We start from the raw sequence: 13955 nt of genomic DNA on the forward strand, positions 1-13955 counted from the left end.
GTTTTGTAGAATTTATTACAGTCATAAAATGCATCTTAATCTTAATCTCTCTCTTTCCATGTTTATGTATACAAACACACACACTCACACACTCACACTTCCCCTATTTTGTGTAATACATACTTCAAACAACAGTGTTTTAAGCAAGATGGAGGCTTTTTCTCTCTCATGTAATAGTGTGTAAGTCAGCAGTCCTGGGGCTGGCAGAGCTGTCTTGATCCACAAGGTCATCCAGGGACACACAGCTCCTTCTGTCTTGTTACTTGACCATATGGGAACATAGCCCTGATGTACCCACGCAGGTAATCATCATGTACACATGCCTACCTGCAGGAAGGGGGAAGAAAGAAGGGAAGGGCAAACCCTCTTCTCCTTTTATAATAGTGTGAAAATTTCCAGCTGCAAGGGGGTCTGGGAAATAATAGTGTTTATTCTGCCCAGATAAAAACTAATTTTCATGGAAGATGAAAGAGATGATATTGGAGGACAGGGAGCAGGCCATGCTATTATTCTTTTGTGTAATAATTTAGTTAATATTCCTGTCTCCCACTGATGTGTGAGCACTGGTGATTTTTCTCTCCTTTTTATCCTTGGCTTCTCCTAGCACAGTGCCATATGTAGTGTCATTCAGTGACTATAGTCTTAAATGATGATCTTATCACTCACCCTCTATGTAGTTAAATAATCATTTTCTTGATGATGCAGTTCTTAGCCAGGGATGCCCGTTTATCCCCAGGAGGAACTTTTTCAGGAGGAGGAAGGTAGGAAGATGATTCCGTTACTCTAGGTGGGAGGAGAGGGAATAATCTAAAAAAAGACAAATGAACTTGTTTACAAAAAAAACAGACTCACAGACATAGAAAACAAACTTATGGTTACCAGGGGGGAGAGAAGTTGAGAAGGGATAAATTAGGAATTCAAGATTTTCGGATACTAACTACTATATATAAAATAGAGATAAATAACAAGTTTATACTGTATAGCACAGGTTACTATATTCAATATCTTGTAGTAACTTATAGTGAAAAAGAATATGAAAATGAATATATGTATATTCATGTATGACTGAAGCATTATGCTGTACACCAGAAACTGACACAACTTTATAAACTGACCACATGTCAATAAAAAAAACGCGCAAAACAGCAGACATAGGAAAAGCTCTGAAAAGTGAGTAGAAGTTACCCTTTTATAAGACACATTTATATTTATAGGGATATTTGTAAGGGTGACTCCCTCTCTGTACTTGGAAGAGGATGCTGACTAAAATCTCTAGAAACTCTTACAGTGGAGAAGGCAGTGACCTAAGTTTGCGTAACAACCTTACCTATGGTGAACTGTATTTTCCTGATAGCCTCCCCTAATCTCCCCACTCCTTAACAACTTCTTTCATCTTTAGCTGGAGATGGCATTGAAGGTGGTGGCTTGGGCCATTTTAAGGAGTTACTCAGTCTTCTGGGTATCTCCTCTATATACAGGAGGTTTACATATTATTAAACTTCTGTTTGTTTTTATTACAGGGATGGCTCAGCCAAGAACCTAGAAGGGTAGAGGGAAAATTGTTTTTCCTACATTAAAAAAGCCTATTTTTTCTTTGAGGACTTTATATACCTAAAATAATAACAGGAGTGAGCATTGATCCTTAAAGAAAACAAAGAAAAAAGAAAAAAACAGAATCTTTTTAAAATGGTGGTATTAACCTGAACAGGAAAAAAAAATCACGAAGACAAAGGGCACTGTAACTATCAGACCTTCATCATCATAATAAGATTCATTTGGCTTTGCCTAAGGTGAAAGCAATTTTGCGTCTTACTTTGAGTCTCACGGTAAAAAACTGCAATGTGAAAAGGTCACGTTCACAACAGATGTACCAAGGATGAAAAGTGAACAACAATAACGCTGTATTGTTTTGCTAAAGTCTTCTGTGAATTGAAAGTAGCAAAATCTGTGAGCAAATGTGTGTTTTGCCTTGTCAGAATAATATCAATAGATGAATCCGAAAATCTAAAAAAAAAAGGTTGGATTCTATTTAAGTTGAGATATATTTGACCAAATTCGAATATATTGCAGGATCCATTTTTATGCTTCTCCCCTTACTTAAGCAGCATACTAATTTTATGAGTTAAAATTTAGTCTGGGACAGACGGGCCTTCTATGATGGGCTAACTCATTGGGAAATTTGTTTGGAAGGAAATGATAAACCATGTAAGAGTCCAGAGGAGTCAAATAGTAAGAGTTTGGCTTCAAAAAAATTGCTCTGAGAAATCAGGGAGAAACATGTGAGGGAGGCAGGTGGTTGGGAGTGAGATTTATGGCAGGGGGATTTGACATTTGAAATCGGGTGTTCGTTCTCCCTATGCTAATGTCTTTGCTAAACTGCTTGTAATGTCTGACCTCCTCTCCCTTCTCGCTCTTTTGTTTTCAAATTGCAATTGCCTTTCTAGGAGGGATTGTTTTTCTTAAAACCTTTGCTCTACCAGTGACAGAGCTTCTAAGGATCAGGACTCAGGACAGATTTCAGTCACTACCACTGTGTTGGGTTCCAAATCCTTATTCCTCACCAACAACTGGAACTTTGTATTGGATTAAACTCCTTGTGCCAGGCCCTTCTTATGTAGGTTTTTTTTTTTTTTTTTTTTTTTTTTTTTTTTTTTTTTTTGCAAAGAGCTTTCAGGTTCCTACCTACAGACCCATCAGTTTGCCAGACCTGCCCAGATATGTCTGAACCCCAGGAAGTGATACAGCTCTAAGGCTTTCTCAGGGGGTCCTGGGCCCTGTCAATAGGCTTCTGACAGATCTATCTTATCAGTTTGCTAAACATGCCTGAGCCTGCCTGAGTCGCAGCAGTGAGCAGGAGTGTCTCAAACTGAGTTCTTTGCTATATTCAGCAGAAGTGGTTAAAATAAAATAAAAAACAAAATTGATTATTTTTGTATCAAATTTAATACCAGTTGATCGGTTTTTCACATAATTGATCTTCAGAAGAACATTGCTAGATACACACATTTCTTATGAAGGCATGTCTTATCCTCCTATTTCAAAGCCAAAAAAATAGCAGGACATGGAAAGTGAGTGAGAGACAAGGATAGAAAACAGCTTTCTGATCATCGAAAGAAAAGGTAATAGGATTTTGTCGCTGCAGAAATAAGGGGAGGTGTATGTGAAAAGATATGGAGGTAATTGACAACCAAAGGGACTGAGGAGCAGAAGAGGAAGCCCTACTAGAATCCGGGATCAATATGAGGTTTCCGGGGGTAGAAATACAACAAAACAGCATACTTTTGAATTTTTTTCCAACACAAATTAGAGAAAAAAAATCCCAAACACAAGTGGATAAAGATCATTAAATTGAAACATATATCTGTTACATTGGACTGATCTGGAGAATTCTAGTATTTTATTAATACTTAAGGTAACCCTCTATATGATACTGTAGTGATTATAAGATACATCATTGTTTTATGCATCATTAAATTTTTTAAAATGCTGCCAATTAAATACAGCAAGTTAGTAATCATAACATGCATCTTGATTTCAGAAATGATACAATATTTAAAAATATGAATCTCCGAAGAATTGAATGCCATGAATTATACCCTCCAAATATATTTTTCTGTGGCTGAGCAAAATCTGTGCCCACAAGATGATGAAGTTCATTGTACAGAGGACAATCTTATCTATCTGATTAAGGATCTTGATCACTTGCTATGTGACAATCTGGGAAAAGTATGAAATTTATAAACTGTCACAAGAAAAGCATGGTACTTTAATACTTGGGGTATTTCACTCCCAGGAAATATTTTATGTAAGTTACATCAAGAGAAATGTCCCAAGTATGTAGTTTTAAAAACTTTTTTAATAATATGTTTCCTAATAATTTTGCATGCCTGCTTCCTTGCAATATTTCTATTAAAGATTAGAAGAAACATGTTTATAAGCACTCTGATGAGAAAGGAGATGTTTTTATTGGATAATATCTCATAACAGAGAGACTCAATTACTAAGTCATGTACAAGGAACTTAACTAAGAAAGAACCTCTCTTTGGACTGTCCCTTGAAATAAGGAATGGTCTCTAGTCTGCTTGGATATATTTAAAAATTCAAAGCCAAAACATGGAAAAAGCCTAAATGTCCATCAACAGGTGACTGGATAAAGAAGATGTGGTGTATTTATGCAATGGAATACTACTCAGCCATAAAAACTGACAACATAACGCCATTTGCAGCAACATGGATGTTCCTGGAGAATCTCATTCTAAGTGAAGTAAGCCAGAAAGAGAAAGAAAAATACCATATGAGATCGCTCATATGTAGAATCGAAAAAAAAAAAAAAAGAAGAACATAAATACAAAACAGAAACAGACTCATAGACATAGAATAGAAACTTGTGGTTGCCAAGGGGGCGGGGGGTGGGAAGGGATAGACTGGGAGTTCAAAATTTGTAGATACTGACAGGCATATGTAGAATAGATCAATAAGATTATACTGTATAGCACAGGGAAACATATACAAGATCTTGTGGTAGCTCACAGTGAAAATGTGGCAATGAATGTATGTATGTTCATGTGTAGCTGAAGAATTGTGCTCTGCACTGGAATTTGACACAACATTGTAAAACGAGTACAACTCAATAAAAAAATGTTAAAAAAAATTCAAGGAAAATAACAAAACCAGCAAAAGTCTGAGAAACTAATGTGGGAATAATCCTTGATTAAAATTTAATGCTAATGTTGATAGAAAGCAAGATCAAGTCAGTAACACACATGTCTGATCCCTGTTTCATAATGAACAACTCACTGTCTTGTTAAATTAACTTTGTAAGAAGAAAGAAGTATACATGACTCTTTGGCTAAGAAACCTTCCAGAACAAGTGAGGATTGTACTTTACTAGGAATCTCAAGACCTATGTTCCAGTTGTAGATCTGCTGATAAGAAATTATATGACACACAAAATTCAACTTAATTTAGACTTTAGTTTCTTCTGTAAAATGAACAAACCAAAGGAAGTCACATGATGTGTTAAAAAAAATCCCTTTCTACTCAAATAATTAAAAATATAAAGAGGCAATAAAGAAATGATCCTATTATCAGACTGACTAAATTCTGTAACATGAAGTTAGTATAAAATATGCATAATATGTTTTGGAACAAATGTCTGATAACTCTCCCTTCTCAACAGTCACCCCATCATCCCCTCCATCATTTTCTACATACAAAGTAGGAGGACTTTGTTGAAAACACATGAGAAATCAGGGAGATTTCCACTTTCCAGTGTGGTGGAGGACCTGGCAGACTGTCCAGTCTTCCTGTGAGGGAAAAATAGTTGAACTCAAAAAAAAAAAAATCTGTTTGAAGGGATCCATGAACTACCAAGATAAAGGAGCTAAAATCCTGGAGAAATGGAAACTGAGGAATGTGGACTTGACATTCTGCATTGCTTTAATTCTGAAATGGAGAGAGGAAGAGGCAGAGAATCCAAGTAGGAAGCCACGCAAGGAACAGTGGGTAAGCAGAATTTTCAGTGGTCTTACAGGATTGGGAAGACAAGGATGAGAGATCGTGGCTACCACCATGCCATCCAAACCAAGATTCCAGAAAAAAATGGAAGCGCCTAGAAGCTGGCCCAACCTCAACACTGCTTTTCACCTAGAGGTATTTGGTGATTTGTATGTGACCTATGTCTGTGATAAGGCAGGTAGAAGGCTCAGGTAACAGGCTGAGAAACTGGGTAGAGCCTTAAGGTCTCATGTCCTAGGGAGATGAAAAGTAGGCCTCTAGGGACCCAGGCAAATCCCAGGAGCAATTTACAGGTAAGTCTAAATGAGTTTTACCTGTGAAGAATAATAAAAATAAGGTAACACTGGGTTACATATGTGTGTTAAATATATAATTAAATATATAACCTATATTATATATGTTTCTTGTGTCATTAAAATATATGACAGCAAGAACGCAAGATATGAGGGATGTATGGAGTTATAGTTCTCAGGTCATAGCATTGATAGGCAAGTGACATAAGTCCTAATGTAGATTAGATCATAATAAGTCAAGGAAGCTCATTTTAACCTCTAAGATATCATTAAATAATAAATAAACAAACTAATCAAGGATAAAATTGGCATAGAAAAATATTTGATTATGTTCAAAGGAGACAAGAAAAGAGTAAAAAGAAACCGAGAATCTATAAAATAACTGTAACATGGTAGATTTAAATCCGAATAATATGATAAATATGCTGAATGCCAGAGGACTATATGTTCCAATTGAATGCACTCAACCTTATTGTTTTTTAGGGAAACGAAAGGTAAAACATTAATGTCAAAATTAGATACTATTACAATACACTGGAATGACTAAAATGAAAGACTGGTAATACTAAGAGCTGGTGAAGATGGGGAGTCACTGGAGCTGGTGGGGATTTAAGATGGTAGAACCACTTGGAAAATTGTTTAGCAGTATCTAATAGAAGTGGATATACTCTTACTATTCAATCCAACAATTTCACCCCTAAGTATACACCCAAGAGGAACAGAAGCATGCATATGTGCAACAAAAACATGTACAAGAGTTTTCATAGCAGCATATGTTAATAGCCTCTAACTGGAAATACCTAAAGGTCATTTAACAGTAAAGTAGGCATATAAAAGTTGATACATTGATACAATGGAATAAATACACATTGAGAACATCTGCGTCACTGCTCGTTAACACGATTGACTCTCAGAAAGCTTAATGTTGAAAGAAGAAAGCCAATGAATACATAAGGCACAATGATATTTATAAGGCATTAATAATACACACAAAGCTACTGTATGATGATGGAAGTTAAGATAATGATGACTTCTGGTAGCAGTGTTAATGACTTGGACTCTAAGAAGGTGGGCTTCTTGGCTGCTAGTAATAGTCTATGTTTTGATCTTGGTGGTAATTACATGGATGTGTTCACTTTGTCTCTTATACTTGAATAAAATATTTAAAAGCCTCATTAGATTCTAGCTAACAGGGTGACAGAATTTATCTTTATATCCTCAAAGGAAATGTCAAATGGTAACTGAAGATTCATAAAGGAAATAGTAGCTGCCTCCAGTTTTACCTTTAAATAAAATATATGAAATGTCTTTGAATGTGAGACAGTAAATTAGATTAAAAGATACAGTCAAGTTGCAATTAAAATCTGAAGATTAACCACCTATGTACAGTATAAATCAAGGTAGAGAGTTTGATTATTTGGCAAGAAACAGTCTAGATGTAATGAACTTTGAGATAGTAAAGTGTCAGAAATGACTACAGGCCTTGATGTAGACATTTGCAAGGTATGTGGAGTGAGACACTTTCTTTCATTCCAAGTGGAGGGCAGAATTGCTTAGTTTCTTTATTGGTATGGAATATATGGTACGCTTAGATTTTTTTCAAACCACACTTGAGAGATGTGTTAAATAGATTTCTGTTCAAACTGATTTCTGAATAGTAATCTAGCAAAATACTCCCCCCTCGTGTGTGTGTGGGAGCTGTGCAGAATATCAAAACCCTTTCCTACAAAAGCAGCGTCCTGGGTGATGTCTTTCCGGCTCTTGGGGGGCATGACTGGTTTCTGGGTGATGGTCTTTGGTCATGTCACCGGCATACAAGGCTGAACTGTATCATGGCAACAATTATTGTTTAACCAGTTATGCTGGCATTCATTGAAAAATGAATGATGCCAGGTATTTTACCAACAGCATCCACTGAAGTGTTAAAGTTACAAATACCATAGAGAAATCAAACAAGGGAAAGAATTTTGATTTCCTGCAAATGTAAATGTAAATACCAATAGTTCTTAATAGTCTTTAGAAATGTCTTGTAGTTGATGAAAATAGTCTTCTGGTGGTTTGTAATTATGAGAAGCTACAAATGAATGTCTATTTCTGAAGGAGAATATAATAGAGATAGACAGACGGACTCAATCTCATGGAGGAATTTAAAGTTGAAAGCTGGAAACATTTTATTTCCCTCCATATTCTGGTAAAGTGTTATGCGTTTGTGTGCATGTATCATTTATTTTCTCTTTCAGGGGGAAAAATGTAAAGGCAATTATTTTCTACTCTTATCTGAATGGCTTTAAAAATACGAGAGAAAGATAAGAGGAGAAAACCCATCTTTCAGACTATGAAAAGTGAAGGTCATTTGTTCTGAGCGCTTGTCCGATCATCCCTCTTGCCGTGCGTGTCAAATCTCCCACTTCTTCCTCATCTTCACGTCCACCCTTCTGGCAAACCGCCATAAGCTCCCACCTCAGATCTTGCCAGAATCTTCTAAAAATTTTGTCCATTTGGCTTTACCCCTCCTTAATCCTTTCTCCACTGTAGGGCGCAAGTAATCATTTTACTGCCAAAGGGCATCCTGGAATTGTCTTGCTTAATACTCTTAACTGGAGTTGCATTGCGATGAGGATGGAAACCACTTTCATGGTGCGCTCTCCACAGGCCCTGGTGGTGTGGTCCCTGCCTCCACCTCCAGCTTCACCTCCCAGAGCCCTCCCCTCCTCAGGATGCTCCAGCCACAGCCACCTTCTTCCAGGTTTTCATGTGCTCGGGACTCTTTCTTGCCCCAGGGAGTTTGGTCATACTTGGGACAATCTACCTCCTATTCTTTTCTCATCTGCCAGTGCAAGTCTGGTCTCTCTACAGACTACTTTTTCATTATAACACATAGTATATGCATTCCTGTGTTTATTCCTTTCAAGTCTACCTGTTCTTCTAATAGCACATTCCATGAGGGAACAAGGAGCATGATTATTTTGATTTTTCATTATGTTTGCAGTGTCTAAGATAATGCCAGGCAGATAGCAAGTTTTCAATAGGTATTAGTTAAATAAATGAATAAATCTGATACAAAAATATCAATCAGAAAGCAAAATGACTAGTTTTATCTTGTTATCTATTCACTTAGGGTTTTAATTCAGATTTATTTCTAATATATGTAAAAATACTTCCTGTTTCTTCTCCATTTAACTCCAGTAGTTTAGAATTTTGTAAGTAGAAGGGAGGTAAATATTGCTAAATTTAAATTTCCCATTTTATAGATAAGGGAAACACTGACCTACTTGCACCTATCCCATACCAATATCTTCATGGAATTTATTGTGTTATTTATCTATGGTGTCCCCACTTGAGTTTTTGTGGAGGATTAGGGCAATTGCAGCATGACTTTTCCATATTGTAGCATGATATTTATTCTATAGGATGCAATGTATTTAGGGAACAGATTGACTTCTGTGTATTCAGACATAAGACAAAGCATCATGCCTTAAAAACAGTGTTTCACAACAGACAAACTATTAGAATGTAAACACATTTCCAGATCATACATATCAAGGCTTTTAGGCATAATCTGTTTTCATTAATTCATGCTGAACAGTCTCAATTAAATCAGACAGTTCCTTTCCAGGTGTTTTCCAAGTTGTCTTTGATTGATGTTTTGATTATACCTTTTTCCAATTTCCCTAATACTTAGGCAGTGTTTGTACATTTCCTTTAAAATGCATCATTTTCATGGTAGAGCTTCAGAGCTGCTGTGCATAGAATAGGATTGTTCTCTGAAACTCTGGGCTGCTCACATGAGGGTTTCTGGACAAGAAATTGGTGGGGGGGCTTGGGTTCTTCCCCTTCCACCCGAGGGATTAGCATCTCATCTCAGCATTCTTCAGAACCTGTGGCTTTTTCCCCATTATGAAATCCCATAACATCCCATGCTCTCTTTTCACCTGTGCACAGGCTGCTTTTGCTCTCAGTATCACCTCCACCTGCTCCATTGTTCAGAGCTAAATCTTAACTCTGCTTTGGGTCAGGACATACTGTCCTGATGACTGGGAGGCTGGATTAGATGCCCCTCAAACACATTCTCAGAGCTCTCATACCATCTCCATCACAGTATCTAAGTGTACTGCTATGTCAGTCACTTTTCTGCACATCCCAGGTTGTACTGAGGATGTGCTCTGAGTCTATTGCTCACCCAGTACTTAATACAGTGCCTGTCATTTTGCTCAGTAAACAAATGTTGCGTGAAGAAATTGAAGCTTAACAAAATAATTGAAAAAGAGCATGTAAAAATACCAAAATTCAGCCTACATTTTATAGAAATAAATGTCCTGCAGAGAAGCATGAAGTGAGCCTTCTTTTTTGAGTTTAAAATAATGTTAAAAGGGCAGCAGCCGTAACAAAATTCACTAATATCTCTTGTTAGGACTTAATGACTCACAGGATTTATATTTGACACCAAAGTCAATCTAAAAATCATAAGTTAAGGTAAAACGTATTCTTTTAGATCAGACTGATAGAAGTATAACACCAGAATAGAAATTATGTTTAGATTCTCATCAGTCTGATATTCTTTAACTTTTATGTTTCCCAACCTAGAGAGAAACCTGGAAAGCAAGAATTCACTAGCATTTTAACTATAGCTTTCACTCTCGTGTCCACAGCTGGTACAGGGTGGACCTTACTATCACTTCTTCTTGTGTCTGTGATGGTGTGTTAGAGCTAGGCTGACCATGTATTCCCGTTTTCCCCTGTTATCCTGAACTAATTTTTGACAATGTACCCTTTTTAATCTCAAAAGTGTCCTTAATTGGATGACAAGAAACATAGTCATTCCAGTTACAAAATCAGAACTAAAAAAAGTGGCTGAATTTTTCCCTTTATTCTTCCTACATGATCTTCTGCTGATAGGGAGGGGAGGTGGATCAGTAGCAGGGCTGGGGATTGGTATCTTGCTCTGCCAGTAGTATGAGCTCTTTGATGCATTGAGTACTTTAAGGAGAGGCAGGGGTGGACAAGAGAGCTGGTGGCTTGCTCCAGACTTTGCCTGTGTCTGTCTAGGCTGGACGGTAAGTGACCGTGGTCTCACACAAAACTCGTTTGGCATCTTGTGTGTGCAGGAGAGTGTGTGGAAGATTGAAAAGAAAAAACTTCTATTGATCACGTGATATGCTCTGTGCCAGTCATTCACCCTGGACTGGGTCTTTTGTGTTCATTACCTCATTCAGTTTTCTGAACAGCTCTCTGAGATAGAAATGTTCATGCTAGGTTTATGGATGAGGAAACTAAGGCTTAGCCAAGTGAGGCAAATTTCCGATGGCCACGTGCATTAGTAAACTAATACTTGAACACGTGTTTTCTCACCTTGGGCCCTGCATGTGCAGAGATGGGTGGTACTAGCGTGTAAGTGACTCATGTAAAGGTATTTGCCAAGTTGCCTTCTAGGAAAACTAAATGTGCTAGGCACAAAGTGGTACTTTAGTTTTACCTTTGTTTGAATTTCTGTTAATTCCCCTGAGAATGAGGATTTTTCCCTAAGAGGCACAATGTGGCCTTGGAGGCCTGAGCTGCCTGGCCACCACCTCGCCCTCTAGACTAATCTCACTCCAAACACACACCTCACTCTGTGGTCCAGCCACACTGCGAGTCTCTCCGTCCTGGGACCAAATGTGTTCTCTGTCTATTCCACGTGAGTGTGCACACTGTTCCTTTCACCAGAAAGTCTCTTTTGCTGCCAGGCTCTCCCTGAGTTATTGCTTCCCCAGCAGGGTCTCTTCTCAGTTCTCAGGCCCAGTAGTCCCTCTGTCACATCCTGCATTTCCTTTTTGGTGAGGTGCATCACTCCTGCAATTTCTTATCAGATTTTCAGCAGCAAAAGTGACAGGGTTTGTACAAGACTCCACCATATTGCTACTACTCAGCGCAGATCCTGCACATTGAATGCACACATATAAAAGCCAGGACTAAATACCAGTATTCCACCTGCTTGAATGTGGTTTCCAGTTACTGTCTGACAATACCTTCATGTCTAAAGTGTAACCAAACACCTTTTGTAAAAATGTTAAGCATTAAGCATGTTTATGAAAACAAACAGAACCAAAAAGATTTAGCTGCATATGTTGGAAAGACGTTGCACTTATTTGGGTCCCTGAAGATAGAAAGGAATGCATAATAAGCCTCTCTGTTACTTTGGAATTGTTTTATTTGCAATTCGGTTCACCAAAATCTTAATTAGTGCTCTTTAGAGCAAAGAAGTAATGCCTGGTATAGCTCGCTATCTATCCATAGCAAAATTAAAAAGAAAACCATAAGGTGTGAAGACTTGGAGACACTTAGAGTGTATCAATTATTTATATTAACATTCGTTATCTGATTAAAAGGCAGGCAGGGTAAGGGCTTTGGGGGAATTGTAGGGTTCATGTAATTTCTCCCTAATTATTCTAATTTACTGTAATTAAGACACTGAAATAGTCCTGAGAGAAAGCAGTCATGTCTTTTAATATCAACTGAGGTGGGGGGAGAGTTATCTTTAATTTTTAGCTTTATTTACTGTGACTTTTCAATATGACACAAAGACTGATCCTGACTTGTTAGTTTTATAAATGATGGCTTTTAGGACTCCTAACACGGAACTGGATAAATCACAATCCAAAATTATAACATTTAAGTTAAAGTATTTACACATTCCCAAAATCTGTCTCATCATTGCTACACGTGAACTCTATCAATATCATGACTTATAGAAAAAGGGCACCTTTAGTATGCATTTCATTATGTCAAGGGTGGAGAAAATACAAAGAAATACGTATGAATTAGCTATCCTTTCTCTGGAGGTCATTCCCAGGTGGTGATAAGGCTTTAGATGGCAGAAGTCACAATAGATATAAAAAAGTATGATATTTATTATTTAACAACCCCACCAGAGCTATCAAAGTAATGCCATGCTATGTTTCAGTCATGTAGTTATTACAGGGAGGTTGTCTTGGATTGAAAGAAGCACACTTTAAAACCCAAGTCCACACCATTATTACTAAATGCAGGTTATGTTCCCACTCAACCCACTGCCTCCGGGACTTGGGAGTCTCAGAAGCCAAAAAAACTTTAGGGCCCCTGTCAGTGGTGTAGGCACAGCATGGAAATATGACCAATCTATGATTATTCAAAGACCTTTCAGAGAAAGGTAAATTGAGCTTTATTTAAATTCATGAGGTATTTTTACAACTTCTGCTTGTCTGAGTAGTGTTAATTCCTGGCAAGTCAGAGAAAAGCTATGTTTTTAATCTTTCCTTTCTCAGAACATCCAAAGCAACATCAGGTAGAATGTTTATCTTTTTTCACTGGGAGACATAAGCTGTAGAGAGAGGATATGCAACATAAATGCACGTTGTAAAGAATAATACTGGACAATTAACACCAATATAAGCACCACCCAGTGCTTCTGAAACCTTCCATCAGCTCCTTCAATCCTCCTCTCCTCTCTGGATAATTATTGTCTAGGATTTTGTGTATTCATTCATTTACTTTTCTTTATCTGTTCTCCAGAAATGTAGGGAAGCCTGGGATAATATTGTGCAGGTTTAATGATTTTGAACTTCAGAAGAATGGAAATGTAATATGTATACAGTAATTTGCTTTTTTTCACCCACTCAGCATTGTGTTTTTGAGATCAATCCATCCTGATATGTGTAGCTTAATTATTTCATTTCACTACAACCCATTATATGAATACACAAAATCCATTGTGTGAATTATTCAAATTCAATTGCGTACATTTCATTGTATGAATATACCACAGTTTATTTGTCCATTTTACTGTTGCTGAACATTTGAGCTGTTTCTAGTTTTCCTTTTAGAGCAAGGCAACTATAACCACTCAGATCATTTCTGTACACACCCCTGGTGCACACGTGAGGGTTTTCCGGATCGGGACTTTAATAGCTAAGAGTGGAACTTCTGAGTTGCTGGGAATATGCTTGTTCAGCTTTACTTTGGAGTGTCCAGTTGTTCTTTTAATTGGCTTTTACCAATTCCCACATTAATTAGCACTGCACAACTGTTTCCATTGTTTCATACACTCGGTAAACAATATTCATTCTCATTTTTCCAGTGGACTGAAAGTTATCCAAGAGAGATAAAATTTACATATAGTGTTGTTAGGGA

This window comes from Vicugna pacos, chromosome 4, assembly GCF_048564905.1.
Source record: "Vicugna pacos chromosome 4, VicPac4, whole genome shotgun sequence".
Lineage (NCBI taxonomy): Eukaryota > Metazoa > Chordata > Mammalia > Artiodactyla > Camelidae > Vicugna > Vicugna pacos.